Genomic DNA, 16412 nt, shown 5'->3' with positions numbered 1-16412 from the left:
CTGAGTGAGGTTTGATACTTCTGGTGAATTCTCTAAATTCCTGATGGCAAAGTCAATAGCAATAAATACATTTATTCACATGTCTACATGCGAGATTTCAATGAGACATGCGACTCAAGCCAATTTATATAAAAAGAACATTGCTTTTCAAAAGTAAGCAACAGCTTAAGGGAAACCTTCAGTGAGATATTTCATGTCATTCACCAACATTTCAATAACGCCTATATTCCATTTCTGCCTCCTTTATTCTATTTCATCCTGTAAAGCTACTTCTATTACCCGTTCTCCTCATTTGAGTCGCTCCAGTGGGCGACCACAAATATATCAGAAGCAACCCTGAAGGAGAGTGGGATCTGAGATGACTATTTCACCCTTTCACTCTAAGGATCTCTTTATGTTTTCAACTGAAGTGGCTCCACAGAAGGTCCTGAGTGGGAAACGATGAGTGTAAATGGAATGCAAAACAGAAAATGCTTTCAGCTATTCTAAACAACTAGACAGGAGAACAACACCAAGCTGGAAGCCAGGGGTGGGCAGATTCATGATGAGACAGTCGCAGAGGAAGCCCCAAAGCCTGCAGCCCCAACTGGCAGCCAGAGTCCCACTCAGCAGAGATCTGAGCCCACCCATCAAGCCCGAGGGACCCCCTGGCCTGCCTGCACCTGTGGGTGGCATCGCCCCTCAGTCACTACAGGCTGTGGCACAAGTCTGAGAGGGGCGTCTGGAGGCCTGACTTCCTTTGAGGACGTACCCTGTAAGCACACCCCACCCTAGGTGCAGCTGGCCCCCTTCCACAGGAGCTCGCTTGCATAGAAGCTCACACCTCCAGCCCCACCACTTGCACCCTGACCCCAAGATCCTTGATCATGAAACTAATGCAAGATTGTTTTTCAGAAAATGTAAGTTCTGCCCTTTGGAAAATGTGATTTCTGAGAACATAAAATCTGGAACTTTCCCACTTTATGAAATGTACCTTGTGATTATAACTGTCTCTCCAGCTGCCCCCCACCTCTTTATGACTTTAGTCCTTATAAGGTGATTCCAACTCCCAGTCGTGGTTGAGGGTTACAGGGAACTGCTTGGTTCTCTGTGCTCTCCGCCCTGACCAGAAAATAAAACTTTTGTCTTTACCTTTGAAGGACATGGAGAACTATTTGGCAATTTGGGAATAGCGCTTTAACAATGCTAACTTTTATCAAGTTAGATATCTGCAATTAAAAGAGTTCCACAGGAAAGCTTGATAATATTTAGACTTTTGCAAGATTCAAAAGAGTTGTCAAGATTTTCCAGTGGTGCAGGGTTTTTGTAAGAGTTACTTTATTGACAAAATCCATCAGAAATCACTAGTACAGTTTTACAATTGGAAATGTTACTGAAGGAAGGAGTTCCACTTCTGCCCCAGATGCAGAAAATAACAAAGAAGGTCCCGCCTATCCTGGCCATGGAGAAAAGTCCCGTGACTGCTTCCTAACCCATCAGGGAGCTGAGCTCACAGAGCAAGTATGTAGCCTGAAACCTCAGGGAGGACAAGACCCTCCAAGGACAGGGGAGATGGTGCACTGACAACTTGTGGCACAGCACAGGAGAAAATGACACCAGAAACACACCACGGACACAAAGAATTTAGCGAGACCTTATAAAAATTCTGAAAGACCTGTGGACAAGCATGGGAGTGTAGTGCCACTGGATACCACGGACACAAGAGGAGGCAATGCCCACTCCATTAGGAGCTCACAGGAAGTCTGCAGGCAGGGTGGAGGCCAGAGGAAGCCCTCCGTGGAAGTACAGCCCGAGAAGGGGATGGTTCACAGCTGTAGAAAAGGCACAGGCCAGCTCCTGGACTCCCTTTCCTCTGAAAATGAAGCAGAGGCACTGTCTCCATCATAACTAAGATGAGCACTGTGGTTGGGACAAGTGTTAAGGGAGCAGTTCCTCTACCCTGCAAAGGTGCAGGGGAAACACCCGGTTCAGGACCTACCAAGGCAGGAGAGGCCACTGAGCAAGGAAAGAAAATCTCCTCCCTATGAGACCTTCTTCCAGGTACTGACAGAGACACCCGAGACACACAGGGTGCACTAAAACCTAGGCCAAACTGGGACAAGAGAAGAATGCCTCCAAAACCTCCTCTGATTGGCCAGCACTGGAAACCAGTGACACAGTCCCCCTGGGGGAGGGATGAGGGCATGCACAGAAACTCTTGTGGATTGTACTTCATCTCCCAAAAGAGTGTCATGCACTGTGCGATGGCATTTTGGTCAATAAGGGATGGACAAGGCTTGGTGATCACAGAAGATTACAATGGAGCTGAAATCTTCCTATCGTCCAGTGACAGCGTAGTCATCATAATGCTATAGCACATGGCATTGTTCCCACATTTGCAGTGGTGTTGTTAGAAGCAGACCCAATGTGCTGGAAGTCAGAGAATCGGCAGGACACATAATCATGCACAGTGCATGATGCTTGAAAATGGTAACGATGATGGTTACTGGCTTATGAATTTACTGCATGATACTTTCTAATGTTATTTTAGAGTATGAGCCTTCTACTTACAGTTAAAAAGCATTCTACAAAACAGCACATCACGTTACCCCAGCAGAGCATCACTTCTCTCATGTCTACAGTTTCTTGATCACATCGAGAGGTCACATTGAGGGATTGATCTAGATCATCTAGGCTTGTGTGTACACTGTGATATTCATGCAACAAAGGAATTTCCTAACTGCACCTTCCTCAGAACACAGCTGCATTGTTAAGTGACATATGACTGTATTTGAGTCCTGATCCATAGTACCTTTTGAACATGACCTGGTTTTGATATAGGATCTTTGGACATGGGATCAAGTTAAGACGAGGTTACTGCTTTAATTCAATGACTGGCATCTTTGTAAGATGAGGAAAATCTGGACACAGACCCAGAGAAAGTAAGTTTCTGTTGTTTTAAGCCACCAGTTGTGTGACAGTTTGTTATAGCAGCCCTGGGAAACTAGTATCCCCCTGTCCCCCAGCACGGGTGTACAGAGAAGGACAAAATCTGAGGATAGAGGTGGCACACTAAGGACACCCATCAGCACACCAGCAGCACCATGAGCAGGCAATGCTAGGAGAGTGAAGATGCTGGTGCAATAGAGGGGACCAGGACAAGAGCAAAACCAAGTCCAGCTCAGCTACTGGTCAGGGTGACCCCACATCCCACACTGAGGGCATTTGAGTAGAAGAGATGGCCCGTTTACAAGCATAAATAGCACTCGCCTCAGTCTCTACTGGTCTACAAATGATGTCCAGCATCCAGTCAAAAATTACAAAATCCACATGCAAACTTTAAGATACTATCTTCAGACTGCTAAAAGTCAGTAACAGAACTTCCAAGGCTACCAGAGTAAACAGATAGATAATAGATATGGAGATACAGATAGATAATAGATATGGAGAACCAATGTTAAGAATGACAGAAGACTTCTTATCAGAACCTATGTGAAGTGTATTAAAATAGAAACATCTTTGCTATTTTATCCTCATTTTAATTATTTATGATTGTCATTCTTGCTCCCAGATTGACTCCCAAATACCCACAAAGTTCTTAACTCATTGAGTATTAAAATTCAATTTATGCTTTTTCTCTCTTGGTCCTTTCCAATACCAGGCACCTGCCACTCCAACTCAGAAGGTCCAGGCCACCCAAACAAAGGCTATTTCATTCTTCCTTACGTTCTCCACAGACACCAGCTCAGTGAGCCTCACCTAGCAACATCGTGAAATTGATTTGGAATTTAGCTGAAATAGTTGTCTTATTGGTTGCCTGATTTTCCACCTTATGTTTTTTATTTCCTTATTTCTGTTTGCATAATATCTAATCACATTTCATATGTATTCGTTTTTATTTCCAAATTGAAGTCATTGAAGAAGTTCCAAAAGTTTTTAATTAGAAAATATCACACAATTTTTATATCGGTCAAAAATTTTACTTAGATTTTCTAGGAAAAAGCAGTTCCCATGTTTCAATGTATTTTTCAATTATGATGTTTTGCATGAAGAGTTCATAATTGAGTTACTTTAAAAAGCAAGCTAATTATCCCTTTCAGAAAATCTTATTTGATGCTTTTGCATTTTGGCTCAGTCTTTAAGTCCATGTGTTAGAAGATTAATTGTTGATTAGTCACAGAATATTTTTTTAATTTGGTTCAATCAAGGTTAGAAAAGGATTTTAAATGAAAAATGTTATGTAAATAAGTGTGAAGCACACTTTGATAAATAATGCATTCATTCATCAAATATTTACTCAACATCATGTTACCATGTGCCAGACACTCTTCGAGGCACAAGATGCAAAACCAAACAAAAACTGCCGTGCCCTGGAGAAGCTCATGTTCCAGGAGGGAGAGAGTGGAAATGAGCGAGTGAAGGGCACAGTGTGTGCATGGCATTGAGTACTGTGAGGGCGACGGCAAAGCAAGAGGGAGGAGGCGAGGGGGAGCCACAGGCAGCCTGAGACAGGAACAGGAGCAGCACGGAGAGCAGCCCCGCAGGAGAGAGCAAGCATCCATGTTTAGAAAACCATTAAAACATCACTATTTTACCGTGTCGATATTTTCTAATGACTATTAACCATGGTCATAGTTTGTGCTTTAATTTTTATATTAAATATCCATCCACAACCAAGAATTTGCACTTAGGCAAAATCCTTGTGTGCACACATTTAGTTATGATGTCTGCCCATCAGTGACTAGAATCTCAACCTTAGGATGTGGGATTGCACTCTTTGCTCTTGGGGGTTACTGGGAAAGGGATGCCTGTGGGTCAAGCACAGAAGTGGAACATAAAGGACAGGGCATTGCAGGTCAAGGATTTCCCACATGTCTGAGGAGAAATAAGGGAAGCTGAGAAGACATAAGATTGGGCCTTAGCCCTGACCTTTTATGTCTGTTAGGAAGATGGAAGTTGAGAACTTTCATATCTGACTGTGCTATTTCAACCATCTCTTAGTATTTGTGCATATGGCACAAACCACTCTGGCTCATGTCCACCCACAGGGCTGAAGACGCCCCTAGAGCCCAGGCCAGCTTTGGGGCTAGTGACTCACCACAGGAGCATGGACTGCATGGCAGGGGAGGCACCTGCCATCTTTCTCCCCAGCTTTATTAAGGTATCATTGACAAATAAAAATTATACATGGCCGTGTACAATGCGATGTTTTCATATATGTGCTCATCATGGGTTGATTAAATCAAGCTAATGAGCACATCGTCACCTCACACACTTACCTTTTTTTTGTAATATTTAAGTTCTGCCCTCTTGGCAACTGTCCAGTATGCAATGCATTATCAACTCAGCCCACACTGTGCAGTGGAGCTCTGGAATCACTCCTCCTGTCTGGCTGGGCCTTCTTAGCCTTTCCTGTGCCCCCACCGCCTCCAGCCCTGACAACCAGGCTCCAGTCTCTGCATCTGTGAGTTTAATATTTTCAGACTACACATATCAGTGAGATCATGGGGTATTTTTCTTTCTATGCCTGGCTTATTTCACTTAACGTAATGTCTTCCAGTTTTGTCCACGTTGTCACAAAAGACAGGATCTCCTGTTCTGAGACTGGCCCATATGCTCAGTCCACTAACCCTGGACACGTAGGTGGTTTCCTTGTCTAAGCCACTTGAACTCCGCTGCCTGGAACCCAGAGAGCGACAGTCTCGTTGCCACGCTCGTCTCAGTTCTTTGAGATGTGTACCCAGACAGGAGTGCTGGACCTACGGAAGCTCTACTTCCTTCTAATTGCTTGAGGAACCCATGCTGTTTCCCACAAGGGATGCACCTGCTCATCCTTGAGGTGCAGGGATGGAGAGAAGTGTGGACTTGGGCCCAGGCCCCTCCGGGTCAGGGTCTGTGTACTTGGTCATGCTGGGAGGCTGTGCAGGGCTCACTTCGGTCTTCTATGAAATGAAGATGATAACAGCACCAACTCTTTTGCAGGGTGGGGGGCATTTGAAACTCATATTCCAACAGACAGCATCAGAAGGGCCTACAGCAGTTCTCCAAAGATCATGCATGCACGAGGCATTGTCAGTTCAACAGTAAGAGCCAGTGGTGAGTTCTCCTTTACAACATCCGCATCACAGGTAAACAGACCGGGCTCACTCACAATTCAAGATGGAAAGGTACAACTTGCCAAAACCCAAAAACTCTTCTTTTTTTTTTTTTTATCCTAAAGTCAGGTACAATAACTAAGACAAAACTTTTGGGTCACAGCCTTAATCCATGTTTCGGTAAGGGCCTTCCACACAGCGGGAAAGAATCTTCAGCCCCAAAGCTAGGTCTTGCTTTCTCCTTCTTCATTAAACCATTAGAGCAATGTGTCATCGTTTTCTCTATTTCATCACATGTACAAAAGGGTTAATAAAAGGAATCACAAAGACATCAGGAATGTCGAGCTGTTCCCACCAATACATCAACTCTTGGGTTTGTGACAGGGCCTGGGAATACTTCACAGGTCATAAAATAGAAAACAGGGACAATGGCCACAGAAATAAAGAACGAATGAGGCAGATAAATTAAAGCTGCCGCTCCCAGGACTTGCTTGTTCCTACCTCGTAGCCTTCACGCAACTCAGGGAAAAATAAAAATCTTCATTATTACTTGGCATAAGTTGCTCCAGGGAAATGGAAAAGAAAGAAAGAATGAATATGTGAGCCTGTGATAGGAAGTACGCCCTCCTCCATCTTCTCCCTGAGAGCGAGAATGCAGGGGTAGGCACTGACCAGCGACGTCTGGCCACCGCGGCGCCCCGCTCAGTGCCTGCCACCTCCTCTGGTGTCGGGGAAGACGGAGGCAGTGACCAGTCTTTAAACGAGCAGCATCGCACATGTTGGTTCCAGGAGCAGCAGCACAGGTCCACTCAGGGGTGGCCTGCTTGTGGCTCTAAGGTGGAAGGAACTTCGTCACGGGACAGCCTTAGTTCTCTAGTTTTTCTTTAAAGTACATTCCAAAACCTAAGAAAGCAAAACAAAAGATGGGCACAGGTTGGGAGACTGGTAAAACAAGTCCCTAAGTAGACAGCAGACCTTGTCCATCTACCCACATGTGGTTACCGTGGAGGCAGAGTGTACCCCATCCACCTAGTTAGGCTGGGTAGTTGTCTCTTCCAACTATTTCACCTTGAAATAGGAAACAGGCACCGTAGGTTGTACAAAGCTTCCACATACATTGCGTGTAGTTTGTCTCAAGTAACAAAAAGTTACTTTGCAGCACCTACTTCTTTCCAAAGTTTAAAAAAAAAAAAAGATTCTAGTCTGCGTTCAATATGCGTTTTTTTGTGTTCATTTTTTGCAGAGCATAATGGCAACAGTCGTGACTGTAGGACCACCCGAAGTTTGGTCACAGCTATGAACATCAGTGGCAAATCAGTAAAAAGACAGAAAACGGGAGGCAGAGAGGGGTTCGCGAAGAAGACCCAACACAGTGTCGGACCAGGTCTGCCTTCCTCCTTCCACGCGGGACCCCGGAGCTAACTGCAGTCTTATTTTCCTCCGGGAAGTGAGGGAACTGGTGTGGCCGCCCGTCAGCAAGGCCTGGGCACATCAGTACTGACACCCTATGGAGACAATTTGCCATGGAGCGGGCCCCCAGGGAAACTGGTGTTGAGGAAGATGGAGGCAGCTGGACGGGAACGCCACAGCCCTGGATCCCGGGTTCTGCATGGCCAGGCCTCATTAGGCAGGCCGGTGCACTGCTTCCCTGGGGTCCAGGATTTCCTTGGGAAACAGTTCAGAGACTCTCCATCCATACCCAACAAAGCCATCGTGTGCCCGATGGCCAGCTGTGGCAACTGAGCTGTTTGTCCATGTGTCATGTGGTGGGGTCATCGGGTTGCCTTTGGGGGTTAAAAGTCGCCCACATATGTCACACACAAAAACTTTCTCTCCAGTGGACAGCACCAACTCTCGTGAGAACTAATAAACCAATATGCAGAAGGCACCTGGCATTGGAACAAGTGTTGGTGACCACTGCGTCCACCACTGCTGTAGGCTCAGTGGGCGAGTGGACCAACTCAACTCAGACCCAGAACTCTGTGAGCAGATACGCAGTGAGGCACACAGGTGATACACAAAATTCTAAGTCCATATAACAAAGAGATGTGGGGGAAGAGTTAGCAGGTACGGGAGGAGGCAAGGAAGGCGATTCTGAGAGAGCTGGTCCTGAGACCCAGCCCAGGCAAATCTGAGCAGACCCAGTTCAGTTCACAAGAAGGAGTCTGAGGATTCCAGGCAGGAATGGTGCAGGAAATGGATCATTGTGTGCTGGGGAGCTCCAGGGACCACAGACAGGGTCCTGGCCTTGGACTGCAACAGAGGGAGAGTAAGAGAAGAAAGCAGTTGGTGTGAGGAGACTGTGGGGAGCCAAGGGCACCCTAAGAACCAGAATCAGCTCTGCAGAGGGTCCCAGTGGCTGCCTCAGGTCTAGGAGGATGCCTCAGCTCTCAGGCTATGGGCACCAAGGGGAGAAGGGGAGAAAGGGACAGGGACAGGCGACCATCACGCCCAGACAGAGCACAGAGATGACGTGCACAGGGCACTGTGGCCTTGGCAGGTGAGCAGCAGTGAGGTTCCACCGTCTCTGCAGAGAAGGCCAGGGAGTCATTTTTAAAGGGAACATAATACCAAGCAGGTGTCATCGCCACCTCGAATTCCTGCCACAACGATGGGCAAGGGTGGTGGGCCCTGGACAGCTAGGTGCCAAAACTCTGTGGTCCTGACTTTAAAAATCACTTTGCTACTGCAGGTGTTCATTCTCTTTCTGCAAGGTGACTGATCTGTGTCTATGCTCAGTGACGTTGCTCATAAATACGGCAAGAACATGCTCAGTGAAGGCTTCCTTATTGAATTTTCTTTAGATTGCAAAGTTCTAATGTTCTCCAACAGCAGAGACACTCTGGATGTCCAAGAAGTCAATAAGATAAAGGCCTTGTGTGAATGGTCAGGCTGCCGAGGGGCAGCAGACACCCCATTTGCACCGTAACAGGTGTGAGTCCTGATCAGCGGTGCACCTCCCAGAAGAAAAGTCTACCCCAGAAACACCGTGTGATCTGTAGCAAGCCTGTGTTTTTTTTTTTTAATTCTCGGCTTCATATTCTCAGTGATGTGTCCAAAATTGGGAGAGTACCAGAGTTGCTGATGGTCAGGTGTCTACTCCAAAAAGATGAGCAGCAAAAAGCAATGCACTTCAACTGCAGCAAGCATGCCTGAGGTCAGACGCTTGAACCAAGGTTTTCAAGAGAGGCAATTCTGTCTACAAAATGAAAATCCTCTTTCTTGGTAAAAATCTAAGAACTTCTTGCAGGTGCAGTAAGAGGAGAAAAAAATTACCCAAAGCAGAAAATTCCTCATGGTGAGTTCGGCGTGGCCACTGGGAGGCAGAAGGAAACCTGGACAGCAGGCAGGCAGGACAGAGTGTCCTGGGGGCAACAGAGGGGCACAAGCCAGAGGGCAGAAGCCAAGCCAAGCCATGCGCTCATGCAGCTTGACTAGCAGCCAGTGCTCGCTGCAGAGCCACGTCCCACCCCGGGATGCACATCTTCTCCGGAAGCTGACGCAGGCACCTGGGTTCCATCCACTGAAGCTTTATAGGTGACATCTCCAGTCTTTTCAAGAACACCGGTTCGCCGTTTGCAGTGCCCTTCACTTGGGGCCTCCCAACCATTCCCACGCCTTACCACTTTATTCCCACAGCACGGCCGGCACCAGCGCTCAGATCTTACCCTAAGAATGCCCTGCCGGGGCTCTTGGGTTTAAGGGACAGAAATCCCTGTGAGCTGTCCTAAGCAAGGGAGAGGCTGGTCTCCGAGGATGGGAGGGGCCAGGACTCTGGCATCCACCCTGCTCCACAGCGGGCTCAGCCCTGGGGGAATAAGCTCAGGCCCACAGCCGATGCCTGCACGCCGCCCTCTTCCTTGCCGTTGATGGCCGCTGCAGTCCAGGATTGCCAGACAGACAGATGGCAGGCCTGCTGTGGACAACTGCGACGCTGTGAGAGAAGGAGCAAGACACCCGCCCGGAAAGGTCTCTGTGACAGAAGCAGTTCCCGTCTCTCCCGCTGGGATTGCTCTGGGCTCTATCATTGTCCCCGGGGCCCTGCACAAGCCAGCAGGGCTCTGTGAGCAGGAAACACCTGAGGCAGAGAGGCCCAGGGCAAGCGTGTGGCTGCCAGCCCCTGCAGGCGGCGTCCAAGGGGAGGCCCGGGCGCACCCCAGGTCCCTCCCGCATCTGCCACCCCTGCCTGGCTGCCTGCATGCTGGGCGTGGATCCCCTGCCTGCTGGCCGGGGCTCCTGCGCTGGCGCTCCCTTGGCGTGGGCGGGTTGGCATCTGGAGCCCAGGGGCCTCTCTCCAGCTCGTTGCCTGGAAAGTCACCAGGAAGAGCCCCGGCAGCTCCCTGTCTTGGGGACCCTCCTACGCATGAAGCAGAAGCCCCTCCCAACCTGCAGCCTCACTGTCCCAGAGGCGCCCTGGTGGAGCTCCTCCCGCTTCCAGGCCCACTGCACGTCTTCTCCGTCTTCTCCGTTTCTCTGGTGGGTGACGATGGTGATGACTCCTCTCACTACATGGGTGTGAGGTCAAGTTGGAAGAGATGCTCCTTGGGGACAGCAACAATCGCAGCCACCCTTTTTTCAAGGGGGCCCACAGAGTCCCCGTGGGTGGGCAGCAGGTGACCAGGCACCAGGATGGGCCGGCAGAACTTGCCCCATGTGGCATCTCCCAGCGTGTGTGTCCACCTTGTTCAGACTTCCCCCTCCTATAAGGACCCCAGTCACACGGGCATAGGGCCACCCTAGTGACCCCATACTAACTTGATCATCTGCCAAGACCCTCTTTCTGAATAAGATCACCATCCAAGGCACGGGGGTAAAGACTGAAATCTAGGGGACACAGACCAACACTCGAGAGTTAACGAAACATATCAAGCACAGGAAGCTATGGCAAGGCCAGATGTGACGGCCGTGGCCCCTTCCTCGGGGAGCTTCCTTCCTCCAGGCACTTTCCCCAGAGTGCAGAAGGGACACGGTGCCACTCTGGAGGGAGAAGGGTGCTTTTGCAGGGGATGCAAACGTCTGAGCTGATGCCTCAAGTGACACCTAGATACTGTCGCAGAAAGGGGAAGAGTTCCAGGCAGGACAACCTGCCCCTGCAGAGCGAAGGCCTGGAGATCAAGGGCCAGCATGTACAGCCAGGGCCAGGCTGCCTGTGACAGACGGTGCCACAGGAGGAACAGGGAGCAGACAGGAAATATCTCAATCTCAGCCAAACAGGTCGAGGCCAGTGCCACAGGCAGAAGCCCAAGACCACACCCCCGACTGGAAGCCGGGAATCCAACAGCAACAGGACCAGCCCCTCCAGATGCGTCCGCTTGAGAGAGGACGGCAGCGGAGGATGCTGGGCTGTGGACGGGTCTCGGTGGGGCCTCGGTGATGGACTGTCTCCTCACAACTGGGCAGGCCAGAGGTGGGCAGGCTCCAGGAGAACAGGGCCAGGGACCATCAAGGTGATGCCTGCTTGCCAGCACCCCGGGCCACCGCTTCCTTGTCAGTCACAGGACTGAAGGACCCCTGCCAGCTGCAGTGAATTCTCCCCTCTGGTCTGACATGTCAGCTTAGGCCTCGTTCCCACCCTAGACCAATAAGAGGCTCCGGGGAACCCAGGTCCCACGTCCCAACTTGGGCCACTAGAATAACCAGAGGAACTTAGCAAAAGCACTGATGCCAGGTGCAGGCAGTGCCCGGTTAATTGTCTGGGTTGAGGTTCAGGTCTTCACATTGCATTCCCCCAGACGACCTGATGTGCAGATAGATTGAGAACCACTGACTTGGAACAGTCTGGAATCCACTGTGGAAGACAGTGTGGCGTTTCACCAGGCTCGTCTATCTTTTAACGAGCCCACACCTCACGTCAGGTACAAGATCAGTGTCACTGAACACTTACAGACAGAGGCAAATGCTACGGAAAAATAGGAACTTCAAAGGGATTTTCACTAAAATGGGACAATCAATCTCAGCAACAGGTTGTTTTTAAGTGAGCTCCGATATACTTAAATTTATAAACTGTGTCTTGACTTAAAATGGGTTTACTTAATATTTTCATCTTAATGAGCAAAGTAGTTAAAATTAAACTGATAAAACGTAATTTAATTTTAGAAGCATGAATCCTATCAGACACAGTGGGGCATGCCCATAATCCCAGCAGCTCTGGAAGCTGAGTCAGAAGGATCACAAGTTCAAAGACAGCCTCAGCAACACAGCGAGGCCTGATCTCAAAGTAAAAATTAAATAAATAAAAAAGACTTGGGATGTGACTCTGTGGTTAAGCACCTCTGGGGTAAAGCCCTGGTACCAAAAATTAAAATAAAATAAAAGCATGAATCAGAATCTGAACATATAGCTAAAACCTCCTAGCTCCCTCCCCCCTCACTCTTTTGTCCCCCTCCTCCAAACAGTGCCTCCCACAGGGGATCCTGTTCAGTGGCTCAGAGCAGCACCGAGGGAGCCTTCATGCCCAACAGACCCTCTCACCTGTGTCCTCTCCACGAGCAAATCCCACTGCACCCACCTCATCTGCCACCTCGCCACACCCGAACACTCCCCAGCACCCCAAGGTACCCGTGACCCACACAGTCGCCTGTATCCATAAGGTTTTTCCAGAGGAAAGAACAATTAGGAGATTCCATAATCAGGATATATAATTAGGAGAGGCAAGTGGATGGATGATTAGTAGATATTTGCAGGAACTGGCTCACACTGTGGGATCTGGCAAGTCTGAAATCTGCAGGGGAGTGTCCAGCTGGCATAAAGCTCAGGCAGGAGTGGATACTGCCATCCTAGGGCACAATGTCTTTCAAAGAAATTCCCATTTTTTAAAATTGCCATATGGCCTTCAACCAGTTGGACAAAGCCCATCACTTCAACTCCACCACCATCACCAGCATTACCTCCTCACCATCATTCTCACCTCTGCCGCCATCACCATCATAAACTTCTCCATCGTCACCTCCACCATCATCACCTCCACCATCATCACCACCTTCTTCACCATCGCCATTACCTCCACCATCATCATTACCTCCTCTGCCATTGCTGTATTAGTCAACTTTTTGTCATTGTGATCAAAATGTTTGCAAAAAACCTTAGAGGGGGAAAGATTTGTTTTGCCTCATGATTTCAGAGGTTCAGCCGTGATCAGCTGGCTCCAAGGCAGAAGCACCATGGCAGAAGCCATGACAGCAGATTGCTGCTCAACTCACGGCAGGTGGGAAGCAGAGAGAGAGGGAGGGGAAGGGGCAGATACCCCAGTGACCTACTTCCTCCAGTCATGCCCCACCTGCCTGTAACTTCCGCCACCTACCAGTAAGTCCATTTGAATCATTTAGCCATTAAATAGATTAATCCACAGATGAATCAGAGCCCTTGTGATCCAATCATTGCCTAAAAGTCCACCTCTGAACCTTGCTGCGTGGGGACCATGTTCTCAACACAGGAGTTTCAAGGGGGACATTTGAGATCCAACCCTAGTGATCACCATTGATGCCCCCTCATCACTGTCCTAGCGGACGGCTCCATCTCTCACGCGGCCCCTGCCTGGAAACACCATTCCCACCATTTCCCACCACTCAGAGGTGGTTCCTCCTCTCTGACCGGCTCCCCTTTGGGTATGGTTAAAGAATCCTTCCAGAATGCCTTTGTACTCTCTTATAGCACTTACAAATGGTTACACCGGAGCCTCCTTCAGTATGTAAACTACAGCAGATTGAAAATGTGAAACATTTAAAATAAGCAGTTTTCCTCTATAAAAGAAGAGCAGTTACTGTAGCCTACCACATGAGGTCATGTGAGAACTGGATAAGTTCATGCAGCAAGAACATGCATCTGCAGCCTTGCACAGGGTATGGAAAGTAATATAGCAAACATCTACGAGCCCACGAATTCACCGTCAGGATTAAACACACATTAATCTCTTGGCATATTTCCTTCGGTATTTAAAGAAATTAAACATGATTTTGAAATCTAAAGGTAGCCCACCCCCTTCCCCTCTTTCCTCCCTGCCCTCTTCCCTACACTAGTCACATCCTAGGCGTGGCGAGCAGGCCTCAGGCCAGTGTTAGCTTAATTATATGAACTGATTAGTTTTATACTTAGATCAGTGGTGCTGCAATGTATGCATTCTCTTTAAACCTTTTCTCTTCCAAAATTACGGTTCAGAGATTTATCTGTGCCAACTCTGTAGCTCCAATTTCTTTGCAGTCATCACAGATTTGACCTCCAGGAGGTTCCAGCCCAACTCAGGGACGGCAAGTCACAGTCACACAGTGAGCATCGGCACCCAGGCATTTAGCTGATGCAGCGCTGATGGACAAGTAGAGAATGGAGTGGATGAGAAAGAGGATATTCTGCAGATGCACGTGAGTTTCTTTAGGGTAAATGTTTATAGCAGTTCAGGTGACACCACGCTGTGCTGCAGAAATTGGTCGACCCTCACAACCAGTGGCCTGGGTGATAAAGCCCGCATGCTACCCACCGTGCAGGCTCTGCTCAAGAGCCGGTGGACAGGGACTCAAAGTCCTCTGGCCTCATCACTGGCACCATGAGACCTCCACCATCCCCGCAGGAGGGCTTCATGGGCCACACCCCTGGTAAACGATGCCCTTTACTCACTTCCTGTCTTCAGAAAACGGTCCCTTCACCCCTATGGACTCGCATCCAGTAGGACATCAGTCCCATGTCCAAGATCTCTGAAAGATACACTGCGAACCAAGATACTTGCAGTGAGCTCACAAATTTTCATACATAAAGAGAAAAACAGGATGCACACAGCGTCCTCAGCACCGAGATCTCAAACTCTTCAGGGAAGACACTACCGAGGGCCCAACCGAGAAGCAGATGTTTGCTCTGAGCCCAGTCTTGCTCCTGCTCCCTGGAGGGAGCTCTCTCATCGTCCTTGTCCCTGGTTGACCCTTGTTGACCTTCCTCCCTGGACATGTGCACAGGGGCTTTGGTAAATATGCCCCTTGGGGGATTCCTCAGCTTCCTTTTGTCCCCTCTCCTTGGGTGGTCAGGAAGCCACACCGTTTCGGGGTTTGCAGTCATGGGTTTTCCTACCTGAGGGTCCTGGTTTCACTGACGGGGAACTCCCTCAAACTCAGGAGGCTCGCGGAGTGTCTGCTTCCAGGCAGGCCAGGCGTCCACAGAGGACTCCGTGTTGCTCCTAGAACTACGTCTTTGCCATCTTGTTCCCACGGCCCCTCCTCAGTCTCCACTCCAAGATGCTTTCCTCAAGGATACGGAGCTTGGGTGGAAAGGCCGTGCTTGGATCTCCCCTTCACTTTCAGAACCTGAATCAGATTAGGGGTTCTCTAAAGTCTCATCTCTGAAATGTGTGGATTAAAGGTCAGATTTTCATCCACAGTAGACTCCTTATTCCCTTTTGTTTCCTTTTACAAATTGGCCAGTCTTCCCAGAGTTCACCTGTTTCCTGTGGTGCACAATCACCAGCACCTGACATTGACCCAAAGTCACGTGGTCCTGCTCAAATGCAAGGAGCCAGGGAAACGATGCCCTTTACTCACTTCCTGACTTCAGAGAACAGTCCCTTTACCCCTATGGACTCACATCCAGTCAGGACATCAGTCCCATGTCCAAGATCTCTTTTAAAGATACACTGGTCCAGGCCCTTTTCCAAAACTCTCATCATTTACACCTGGTCCAGCAAATGTAGGATCTGCCCCACCCACACCCCAGCACGCACTTGGTTTTATTAGGCTTTCTTTGCTCTTCTCTCCATTCTGTACAAACGTTATTAATTTCTGTCCTCCTTACAACTGGCAAAGTCTCTGAAGTATACCAAATGCTGACAGAATGGTAGTTTCTTTGGTAACAGAATGGATGGGAGGATCCTCATCTGCTCTAAAAAGAAGAATTTTGCATCCTCGGGAGCGCAGACCCGATGCCCACACGGGCTCTGACCTTGACAAAGCCTTATCATAACCCACCTGTCATCTCCTCGAAAACAGCATTGCTGTTGTTGTTTTGTGTCATCAGCCGGAATAATGGCCAATCCCACAAAAGGCACTTCCCAGTCTCCTCACCCACCACAGACCCACTCAGAACGGGGTGCCCAGAGTCCCTGAACAGGGACCCCCAGAGCCCCTGCCTCCTCACCCAGCTCTTCACTTCCACTCTGAAGACTCCCTGTACCTCCTGAGCCAGTGGCCTCAGTTCGGCAAGACAGCCACTCACCTTTGTCTGTCTTCAGTTCTCAGGGTCTCTCTGCCATTCTTTGAAGATGCCTGAATTCATTCCCACATCTCTCCGCTGAAATTCCTGTGAATGACTCCACATGATGAGGCCCCAAGAGCTCAGGAGGGGCGTCAACCAGGCCTGGGCTCC

At 49.0% G+C, this 16412-nt stretch overlaps 1 long non-coding RNA gene across 1 annotated transcript; it reads right to left on the bottom strand.

Annotated features, from left to right (window-relative positions):
* Positions 1 to 14170: 14170 nt before the first annotated feature.
* LOC124989683 (uncharacterized) lies at positions 14171 to 16031 on the bottom strand. Its single transcript, XR_007109603.1, has 3 exons — positions 15126 to 16031; positions 14682 to 14770; positions 14171 to 14372 (listed from the first exon to the last, which is right to left on the bottom strand). It is a non-coding gene; the product is annotated as an uncharacterized LOC124989683 (long non-coding RNA).
* Between the last annotated feature and the right edge of the window lie 381 nt (positions 16032 to 16412).

The sequence above is a fragment of the Sciurus carolinensis genome, chromosome 7 (genome assembly GCF_902686445.1).
Source record: "Sciurus carolinensis chromosome 7, mSciCar1.2, whole genome shotgun sequence".
NCBI lineage: Eukaryota > Metazoa > Chordata > Mammalia > Rodentia > Sciuridae > Sciurus > Sciurus carolinensis.
Note: the sequence above shows the minus strand (reverse complement) of the source record. Positions and strands in the feature narration are given on the sequence as shown.